The sequence below is a fragment of the Saimiri boliviensis genome, chromosome 20, assembly GCF_048565385.1.
Source record: "Saimiri boliviensis isolate mSaiBol1 chromosome 20, mSaiBol1.pri, whole genome shotgun sequence".
Lineage (NCBI taxonomy): Eukaryota > Metazoa > Chordata > Mammalia > Primates > Cebidae > Saimiri > Saimiri boliviensis.
The window spans coordinates 38,121,353-38,133,538 of record NC_133468.1 but is presented as its reverse complement, the minus strand read 5'-3'; the positions used below and the strand labels follow the sequence as shown (position 1 = coordinate 38,133,538).

At 34.2% G+C, this 12,186-nt stretch overlaps 1 protein-coding gene across 4 annotated transcripts in view; it reads right to left on the bottom strand.

Moving 5' to 3' along the window:
- Window positions 1–12,186, bottom strand: part of AUTS2 (activator of transcription and developmental regulator AUTS2) — a 1,213,422-nt gene that overhangs the window by 817,807 nt on the left and 383,429 nt on the right. The window lies entirely within an intron of this gene.

Genomic DNA, 12,186 nt, shown 5'->3' with positions numbered 1-12,186 from the left:
TTTTCAGGACCACTTCTCAAAAGGCTCATATTTGTTGACTAATTTAATAAATTTAATTAAGACAGTATATTCCTAAAAGTGCTTTCTGTGTTGGAGACACTACAGCAGAGTAAGACTAGAGTCCTTGTCCTTAAGGAATTCAAACTGATATAAACAAGATTAATAAGACAGTAGGTAAAGTTCAGCAAAAACAGACAGAAATTCATGATTAGCTACCCACATGAAAGTAAGAGAAGATGAGCACAAATGCAATTGCCACAAACAATTGAGAATAAACTACCAACTCTAAGTGTGTACATATCAAGTGGTAGAACAAGTATATGTATTTTGATGGGTCTGACTCATCTTCACTCTTTAGTGACCTACTAATGCTCTAATGCCTGTTAGTATATCTTAAAGGGAAATAACATTTGTTAATATCTAAATTTCAGTCTTAAGATTTATCTTCAATTTATTTACAAATCTAATGTGATGTATACTTCAACATGTGATAGTCAAAGACCAGAATAAACTCAAGACTCTTAAGCACTAATAGTGTGTACTGAAAGCACATAATGAATTCATCTAGATGGTTATAATGGGATATAAAAATTGTCAGCAATAAACTGTGCTCACTCATGAAATAACAGTGATCATATTGATTATATCTATGTATATTAAGTATTAACATTAGACATTAATGAATCTGAAACTTTGAATAAAAATTTAAACACAAAATAAGAAAAAAATACACATTACATATTCACTTATAAAATAAAAATGATATACATACTACCTTCTCATGGGTGAATGTTAATTGACCTAAAATCAGGCAAACCACAAATCTTTTACAATAATGCTCTGTAACTGACTCCCACCAAACTGATCAGCTAGATTAACGGATGGTCTTCATTGCCTTTGTAAAAGATACTGAACAATTCATAGTCAATGAATACTCCTCCCTCCCAAACCTGTTTCTGCTCATTTTATTTACCACATTTAAACCAGAGATGAGTACAAAATGAGAGTGAGATTTTGTTTCTAGAGAAATTAAACTGAACAAGATAAACATTTAATAAAGGTGGGGCTCTTAAAAAACACTGTTGTTGAATTAATTACAAACTGACTATAGAAAGGGAACAGGAATTTACAATGATTCTGCATCCCAATTATTCACATTTGCTAAGCTTTTATACCATTTTTAATAAGCCTTATAGACAATTGTGGTCAATGAATTACAGATGTGATTTATCCAAGAAAGAACAAATAGAACACAAAGCCATGTAACCATTCTAAAGCCAACCTTCTCTGCACATTGTAAACTCCTGGGGATCTTTCAAAAAAATTCAATGCCAAGGCTTCATCCCAGGCCAACTCAATCAGAATCTCCAAGGTTGATACTTGGACATCAATATTATTTTAAGATCTCAAGGTAGTTCCAATTTATAGCCAAAGATGCAAATGAAAGTTCTACATGAAAGGACTGGTGACAGGTTGTGTAATCATATGACTTATAATACATACAATGTAAGCATGCACTTTATTCTTTTTAGCAGTTTCAAGCATTAGCTGTTTCCAGTTTGTAAATATAGTATGGAACAGATATTGTCAACATAAGCAGGATTCTACCAAACAGGGAAGTATGTAACCAGATCTAACTTGACCTAAGAACTACAATGAATGGAATTTAAATGCCTTTCTCCACACAACTACCCTACAAGTGAGGTTCCAAAAATCAATTGTAAACTTCAAAGAAGTTTCTCTGCACTCCCTCTGGAAAACTGAACTAGATGTCCAACTCTTTCTATACTCTATTGAGATCCTCCCATTTAGTCTAAGCGTACACAATCAAATTCTAGAGAGAAAAATAAGTTTTAAAAGGTTGATGTAATTAGTTGGGCATGGTGGCAGGTACCTGTAATCCCAGCTGCTCAGGAGGCCAAGGCAGGAGAATCACTGGAACCCAGTGGCGTCACTGCACTCCAGCCTGGGTGACAAAGCAAGACTCCATCTCAAAAAAAAAATTAAAAAGGCTGATGAAGGAGTGAGGTGGGGAAAAGTTTGGTGGCACCATGTGGAGAAGAGAAGGGAGAGAAGCTTAGCTTAATGTGTGCACAGCAAAAACTTCCACTTTATAAAGCCTAATTCATTAATTCCTTCTTATTTATTCATGCAGAAGACTGCACAATAAATAACTACTATATACTTACAACTATTCTAAGCACTGGAAACCAATGCCAAAAATGGCAAAAACAGCGTTTAAAAAACAAGGCCAATATGTGAATCTATATCCCTCTTTTATCTTTCTGCTGCTGCAGCTGCATAGCAGGCAGTCTTTCAACAAGAAGCTATTACAGCCTGTTGAAAAGGATGCCTCCTGCCCTCAGTGGCAAAAAGGGTAACATGGCTTAATGAAAGTCACATTTGATGCACTGTATACTCTTCCATAACAAGTGGCTCAACTGCTGGCTGTAGTCTTCCTCATACTCTTATGAGGTAATCTGGAATCATGTTTTTGATTTAGATTGGTTGCATCTTTTATTTCCAAAGTACACTGGTAATGGTGTAGTCTTCAAATTTAACATTTGAAACTGTGATTCCATTTACCACCTTGTACTTACTTGAAAAAATGGTTGTAATTGAAATCCTCCCATTGGAAATAAAGTCCTTGGAACTTTTCAGTGGTTGCTCATCCTTAAGGGTTTTTCTTTGAGCTGTCAAAACTATGAATGGTCTATCCATTGAAATAAACCCTCTTTAAGGATGATGAAAAAAGCATAGGACAGAAAGATCAAGTCCCTCTTGTCTCAAACAGCAAGTTCTCCTCCAACAACTAGCAAGGGCAGAGAAAATAAGATTCTTCCCTGTCCAAATTCTACTGTTTATCAAGTAAAAATAAAGGGATTCTCAGGGCCACGCTCCACAGCTTATGTTCCACAGCTTAAATTTTCTTCTAAGTTTCCCAAATAGCTTTCTGACACCAATGTATTGCTTCATTCTAACATAAAAATACAAGGAAACTCTATAAAATATTACTAATAGTTTACATGCAGTCATCATGACTATGTAAATTCCCAAACATAGTTTGTAAATGAATTTCAAATTAACTTCAAAGTTAAAGGCTGAGCTAGAGTACATACTTTAAACTTACAGACAGATATGGAATATATATTTACATATTTTGAGACAGGGCCTTGCTCTCATCCAGGCTGGAATACAGAGGGGCAATCATGGCTCACTGCAGCCTCAACCTCCTGGGCGCATGCGATCCTCCCACCTATCCTCCCAATTAGCTGGGACCATAGGCACCTATCAACACACCCAGCTAATTTTTTTTTTTTTTTTTTTGGTAGAGATGGGGTCTCACCATGTTGCCTAGGCTGGTGTCAAACTCCTGAGCTCAGGCAATCCTCCTGTCTTGGCCTCCCAAAGTGCTGGAATTACTGACATGAGCCACTGCATCCAGCCAAAAATATTTATAATAATCTCAGAATGGTTTTTCAAAGGAATACCACTTATCAAACAAAAGAGTTGTACTGATTTCCTACACTTAATTCAGTATCTCTTTGGACTGAATAGCTTATGAAGAAAATTTATTGTTTCCTCCATGATCTTCTAGCCATTTCAACCAGAATTTTTCAATAAAACCAGAATTATTAATTCCAATCTTATTATAACAATGCATTGCCAAAATTGCCTGGAAGAATAAAAATACTAAAAAGACAATGTTGTTTCTGGAATCTGTATCTTGACAGAATAGCAATAAAGGTTATGAAGATGCGAACGTATGTGTTAATGGCAATACGATTTATCTAAAGCAAGGTAAACTTAAAATGGAACTGCCTCTGTAACAAAGTGTAACTGATACTTCAAATAAAAGAAAAATGAAGATAATAAAAGACAATTATCAGCCTCTACTGAGCACTCAGGCCTTGCACAATGCAAATACTTACAACATTATGCTACTTAACCACTATTTTGAAAGCATCTTAGGGAACTACTTCTTTCAAGAAAATAGAGTAGACATACTTTTCTCTATTGCACACACTAAGTATAACTAAAATACCTCAACATTATAGATAAATATAAACAAATTCTGAAAGGTGAAAAGACGACACACTGGCTTAAAACATTTTTGGGGCCCCCCAAAAATGACACGGTGGTGAGTTCTCTAAGAGTTTTCATTTTGTAGCTCTATGATGTCATCAGATTTGGAGCTGAAAAACCAGAAACCCCATAATGTCAATGATGCATACCACAGCAAGCCCCTAGAAAAGTTTCTCTTTAGCCAAAGAACCAGAAAAGAGGGAAACTATAAAGTATTGGAGTTCAGACTTTCAATACTGCCCTCAAAATGTAAAGCACTGCTGAAATAAAAGAGGGACAAATAAATGGAAAAGCATTCCATATTCATGGTTGACCATGGGCTTTAATATTGTTAGACCGACTGTTGTTAAAATGTTCGGAGTACCACAAATGATCCACAAATTAAACATAATCTCTATCAAAATCCCAATGGCATTTTTTTAAGCAGAAATAGAAAAATGCATCCTAAAATTCTTAAGTAATCTCAAAGGACTCCAAATACAATTTAGAAAAAGAACAAAGTTAGAGGACTTAAACTTCCTGATTTCAAAACATTACAAAACTACAGTAACCAAAACAACGTGGTACTGGTAATGAAGACAGATAAGTAGACCAATGGAATAGAACATCAAGCCCAGCAATGAACTTTCACATACATGGTTAAACAATCTTTGACAAAGGTGTCAAAGCCATTCAATGGAGAAAGAGAGTTTATTCAACAAATGGTGTGGGAAACTGGACACTCAGATGCAAAAGAATAAAACTGGACCTTTATTTTACACCACATACAAAAATTAACTCAACATGGATTAAAGACCTAAATGTAAGACCTAAAAGTATAAAATCATATAACTACTAGAACAAAACATTGAGGAAAGATCATGCCACTGCACTCCAGACTGGGGAACTGAGAGAGATTCCATCTCAAAAAAATAAAAAAAGTACAATAAAGAAAAAATTCAATAGATGGGCTCAAGATCAGGTGGAGGAAAGAAAAGAATCAGTGAATTTGAAGAAAAAACAACTAAAATTACTCGTCTAAACAAAAAGAACAGAAAAAGACTGAAAAAAAGAAAAAAAAGTATAAACTATCTGTGGGATTATAACCAAAGATCTAACAATATATCTTCAGCATCCCAGAAACAGAGAAAAAGGAAAATAGGGCTCTAAAAGCACATGAAGAAAAGGGTGAAAATTCCCAAATCTGGCCAAAAAACAACAACAACAAAAAATAAAATCTACAGATTCAAAAAGCTATGACAATACCAAACAGAATAAGCCCAAAGATATCCGTACCAAGCTACATCATAGTTAAACTTTCCTAAAGATAGTAAAGAAATAAAATCTCAAAGCAGTCAGAGAGAAGGAAGTCATGACACAGAGGCCAAAAGAATGATAGTGGATGCCTCAGGAGAAACCCTGAAGGCCAGAAAAAAGATAACATTTTTCAATGGCTTGAAAAAAAATAAAAGAGAAACCTTGAACCCAAAATTCTACATCAAGTAAAAACATTCCTCAGGAAGTAACAGGTAATTAAGACATCCTCATACAACCAAAAATAACAATAAATTGTTGCTGGGAGACCTGCCCTGAAAAAATGTCTAAAGAAAGTTCTTTGTTTGTTTTTGAGATGGAGTTTCGCTCTTATTGCCCAGGCTGGAATGCAATGGGGAGATCTCCATTCACTGCAACTTCTGCCTCCAGGGTACAAGTGATTGTCCTGCCTCAGCCTCCTGAGCAGCTGGAATTACAGGCATGTGACACTATGCCCGGCTAATTTTGTATTTTTAGTAGAGACTGGGTTTCTTCATGTTGGTCAGGCTGGTCTCGAAACCCCGACCTCAGGTGATCTGCCCACCTCGGCCTCCCAAAGTGCTAGGATTACAGACATGAGCCACTGCACCCAGCAAGGAAATTCTATTTTTTAAAAAAACATAGCTAAAAGAAAGGATCTTAAATCACTAAGAAAGAAGAAAGATAAATGGTACAGTGAATATTAAAAATGAACCAACTCTATGCTATCCATAAGAAACTCTCTTTAAATAAAACAATATAGAAGCAAAAATACAAAAAGATACATGTGATTATTAATTTTATGTGTCAACTTAAAGAGCTGGTAAAACATTATTTTTTGGTATGTCTGTGATGGTGTTTCAGAAAGAAAATAGCATTTGAACTGGTAGACTTACTTCTTTAAAGAAGATGGCATATTTGGGCACATGAATCTCATTCAATCCACTGATACCCAAAAAGAATAAAACGGCAGAGGAAAGAGGAATTTACCCTCTGGTACATTCAATTCTCCTGCCCTTGAAGATGAAACATCAGCCCTTGTGGTTCCCAGGCCTTCAGTCTTGAAAGGAGACTTATGCCATTGGACCCCTCGTTTTCAGGCCTTCAGACTCAGACTGAACTACACCTCCAGCTTTCCTAGCTCACTAGCTTGCAGATGGAAGAAAATAAGATAATAGAACAGAAAAAATTAAGTTGAAAACAGAAAAACAGAGAAAACTCAATGGAACACAAAACTTGTTCTTCGAAAAAAAATCAATAAAATTGACAAACATCTAGTATGACTGACACAGAAAAAAAGATACAGACATTATTATCTATATCAGAGATGAAACAAAAAATACGATGATACAGACATCAGGAAGATAATAAAGAATACTATCAACAGTTGTGCACACTTAAATTTGACAACTTAGATGACATGGATCACTTCCTTACAAAGAAAAATGACTCGAACCTACCAAATATGAAAAAAAAGTAATAATTTAAGTAGCCCAATAACTTAAATTAAGAAAATTTAATTTCTTAAATTAAAAAAATTTAATTCTTAAATTAACAACTTCTAAAATGAAATTTCCAGACCCAGATGGGTTTCACTAAGGAATTCCACACAAGGTTTAAAGAATTAACACCAATCATACATAATCTCTTCTGGCAAACATATAAGGAGGGAACATTTTAAAATCATTTTATGGAGCCAGTAATATCCTCATAACAAAACCATTACAAAAACAAAAGTACAGACCAATATTTCTCAAAAGTATAGATGCAAAAGTCCTTAACAAAATATAAGTAAACGAAATTCAGCAATACATAAAAATAATTATACACAGTGACCAAATAGGACTTTTTCCAGGCTTGCAAGAATGGTTCGATATCTGAAAATTAAGCAATGTAATCTACCATATTAATAGGCTATAAATGAAAAACCTAATAAACATATCAATTAACACAGAAAAAAGCATTTTGCAAAATTCTACATCCATTCATTATAAAAAGAAAAATCTCTCAGAAAACTAGGAATAGAAAGGAACTATTTCAATTTGATAACGACCATAGAGAAAAATCCTACAGCTAATATTGTACTTAACAGCAAAAGACTGAATGCATTTTTCCCGAAATATCAGGGACAAGACAAGGATATTCACTCTCACCACTCTTAGTCCACATAGCATGAGAAATTCTAGTCTAGTGCATTGAAGCAAGAAAAGGAAATTTAAAACACACAGAGATCAGATAGGAGGAAATAAATCTGTCCTTATTTGCAAATGACATATTTATCTACACAGAAAATTTCAAAGAATCTACAAATAAGTCCCTCAAACTAATACTCCATTTATCAAGGTTACAGGATACAAAAACAATGTTTGAAAATAAGTTGTATTCTATATACTAACAATATGCATGAATATGCATGTGAAATCCAAATTAGAAATATAATATTATTTCAATTGCCCCCCAAAAGTGACAGTTATAAATCTAATTTATATAGAACGTGTATGCTGAAAAGTACAAAATTATAAAAGATATCAAACAAGATCTAAATAAATGCAGACAACCCTCTTCATGAAGAAAAAAGACTCAACATAGTAATTTAAAAAACAACAACAAAACAAAACAAAAACACTAGTATCTTGGGGCTTAACAAAATTCTTAACAAAATATCAGGAAGATTTTCTGTAAAGACAGATGAGACAATTATCAAAATTCTATGAAAAAAGGCAGGTACTACTTTATCTTAAGCAATTTTGAAAAGAATAGCTACAATAATCAAGATTTTTTGATACTGGTGGAGGAACAGACATTAAATCAATTGAGGAGTTGAGAGCCTAAAAATAGACCCATTTAAGTATAATAAACTGATTTTTGACAAAGGTACAAGAGCAATTTAATGGAGAGAAAATAGTCTTTTCAATAAGTGGTGCTAAAAGAACTGCACATATACAGGCACACATACACACACACACACACACACACACACACACACACACACGAAGAAGAAAAACTTTGGCCTAAGTTTCACATTTTATACAAAATTTATCTTGAAATAGATCGTGGACTTAAATATGAAATATAAAGCTGTTAGGAATAAAGGAAGAGAGAAAGCTTCAGGATCAAAGGATAAGTAAAAAGTTTTTAGACTTGACAATAAAAGCAAGAATGTAAAGGAAGGAATCCTTACACTAGACTGCATCAAAGTTTAAAACTTCTGCTCTGAGAAAGAATCTGAAAGATGATGAATAGACAAGCTACAAATTGGAAGAACATATATGCAAATCACATACCCAATAAAAAATTAGTGTCTTGAACATATTAGGAACTGTGAAAAAGTCAACAATAAAAATTTTAAATATAATAAGAAAATGGGCAAAACACATTTGAAGGGCAAGAGACATTTAGTAAAAGAAGATATTCAAATGACAAGCAAGTGAAAAAGTCTTCAACATTATTAGACATTGAAGGGGAAATGCAAATTAAAACCCCAGTGAGCCATCACTACACACCAATAGAATGGCTTAAATAAAAAAACAGAAACACCACAATATTGCTGCATGCTGGTGAATGTGCAGATAAACTGGATCACTGATACAATGCACTAAAGAGAATATGCAATGGTAAAGTCACTCAGGAAGACAGTTTGGTGGCTTCTTAAAACTTAACCATGCAAACACTATACATACTACCCAGCAACTGCACTCTTAGACATTCATCCTAGAGAAAAGAAAACTTATGTTCACACCAAAACCTATATACAAATGTTCATAGTACTTCCAGGAAAACAACTGAGAGGTCCATTAACAGAAGAATGATTAAATAAACTATGGTACATCCATATCATAGAATACTACTCAGAAACAAAAGCAAAAGCATACAACTTGAACAAATTTGTAAAAAATTATGCTGAGTAAAAAAAAAAAAATCCAAAAAGCTATATACTGTATGATTCCATTTATATAACATTCTTGAAATGATAAAATTATAAAAATGAAGAAAAAGTGTTTGTTTCAGGAATTAATGATGGGGGTTGTGGGGGTAGAAGGAAAAGTGGTATGGATATAAAAGGCCATCAGGAGAGAGCCTTTTGGTGATGTGACTGTTCTCTATTTTCACTGTACTGGTTTCAATATCCTCCTTGTGATATTTTACTGTAGTTTTATAATATGTTACCATTGAGGAAGCTAGGTAAAGTGGTATCTTTCTGTTTTATTTCTTAAAACTGCACGTTGTACTATTATTATGTACTACTATTGACTCAAAATGAAGAGTTTAACTGAAAAACACATTAAGTGATAATACTACTCATTTACTAGATGAGAAAACAATTCAGTTGAGTTTCAATATATTGCTCAAGGTCATATACTACCAGTAAATAGAAGAAGCAGAATTCAAACTCAGGTCTGCCAGACTCCTGGAAAAAAGTCACAGATTTACTCAGTAGCATTTATCGAAAAAAAATGTTTTGTTTTGTTTTGTTGAGACAGGGTCTTGCTCTGTTGCCCAAGCTAAGGTGCAGTGGTAAAATCATAGCCCACTACAGCCTCAACCTCCCAGGATCTTGCAATCCTCCCACCTCAGCCTCCCAAGTAGCTGGGAGCAGAGGCACATGCTACCTCACCAGCGAATTTTTTAATTTTCTATTTTGTAGATATGAAGTCTTGCTATGTTGCTCAGGCTGGTCTTGAACTCCTGGGATCAAGGGATTCTCCTCTTGGCCTCCCTAAGTGCTAGGATTACATGAGCCACAGTGCCCAACAGGGAATAATTAACTATCTATTACGTGCAGGGATTATGTATACAAACATTTAAAACACAATATAATTCAGTATCTCTAGGATCATATGTTACTATAGAACACACAGGTGAATAAGTAATTACAATAAGGTGTATTACGTATATACAAGGCTAAGGGCTAGCACTGTTGAGGGAGATCTAGTGAGAATGCTTAGGTGGGAGAGAGGAACCATTAACAAGCATCAAATCAGACTCAGATTGACCTTTAAAGATCACTCTAGCAGGGTTTTGGAGCACCGGAAGGCACCATGAATGCGGCAGGGAGATTGATTATGAGGCTCCTCTAGTAAGTCAGAAGGTAGATGGTAAGAACAGAATTTAAACAGCTCCTTTGGGAAGAAAGATGACTGGCTGGATAGGGATGCCTTAGCTGTGCTAGGAGATTTAAGAGGAAGAAAATCTTTGGTTAAGGAAGACAAAATTAACTATATTTTAGAAATGGGGCATTTGAGGAATCTGTTGAACTTCAAGACAGACATCTACCTAGCCATTTAAATATATACCTCAGAAACTCAAGAAAGATATTACGCTAGTTACAGAGCTTTTGGAATCATCCCTTATAGGACATAGAAAAACACATGAAAAAAGAAATTGCTCAGGGAGAATATATAGAATAAGAAGAGAAAGGAGGTACAGGATGAACTTAATTGAAGAATTCTTTTAGAAAGAATGGTAGCTGGGTACCAACCTAATTCAAGAAAGAGACAACTGATAAATAATTTAGATGGAAATTCTTACAGAGGAGTATGTATGTTTGTGTGGTGGTGGTTTAAAAAGGTGTTTTATTACACATTTTTAATTTTTGAAAGGGATCATAATTCTAATGATCACAAGTGAACAGTATTTTCTTATGTCAATGTTTTTGGTCATGCATTACTTGCCATTCTTAATTTTTCTTTCCCACTACTGAAGACTGATAAAATCATCTTCCTAAATGATAAACTAGGAGATGGCTATTGAAGAGATTTCGCAATGTATTTTTTTTACAGTCTTGGACAAACTTCACAGCAGAAATACCTTTCCAAGAATTAAAAGCTTATATCAAATCAAAATGGTCAGTAGTTGACAATCAAGAGAGGGATTTCTTCCTTGTCCTTTTAAAGATAGTCAGGGAAATTCCAAATTAAAAAGCCTGTATAAGAGTGGCTTTTTAGAAGAATATGAAAAGGATGGTTTTAATTCGCTCTGTAATCATTGCTGACCCTGTGTTTACACTAAGACTTCTTCTCTCCAGGTAAAACTCAGCACATCTTGATGAGTTTTGTAAAACAAAAATCTCCAATGAAAAATTTTAAAGTTAATCACTGTGAAACAATAAAAGTTCTGCAGAGAATCACTGAGATGTAGAGCACCATAAACATGCCAAAAACAAGACTGAGATTTGTTTCTCTTTTTCTTCTAACCTAATAAATACAAGACGGATACCCTTCAATTAGGTATAGAGCCTTACATTATTTAGCTTTATATTACACTTGTGCCTTAGCATATGCATGCATTCACTCCTTGTTTGGTTGCTAAAGGAATAGCAGCATGGTAATCCAAATGAAGCAATTAATGTTCCTCTTCTTTTTCTTTTTGTGACAATCATTTCCGGAAATGCTTTTCCACTTTCACATTAGTTTATTCACATGTCTTAACTCTTGAGTTTCAGGTTCCCATAACAGAACATTCAAGATGAAAGGGAAAAGGATAAGAAGGCAGCGTACAGTTTTCAGTTATCAAAATTCATAATGGCAAACAATGAACAGTCGGCTTCTCAAGGAAAGTAATCTACTGAAGAAAAAAAAATCCCTAACCACAATGTTTTCCAATCCTGTACACGGAGATAACATTTTAGTTATAATAGCTTTAATGGTTAACAATGGAAGTGAGCCTAAAATAAAAAATGGATCTTTTAAATAAAAATCCTGTAATTTCAACATAGGTAAAGAAGCAATTTTGCTGTCTTAAAAACACAGCAGAAACAAGTCCACACAGAAAAAAATGCAGCAAAATTAGATGAAAATGTTCTAAGTTCTTTTTAAACTAGGTGAATGG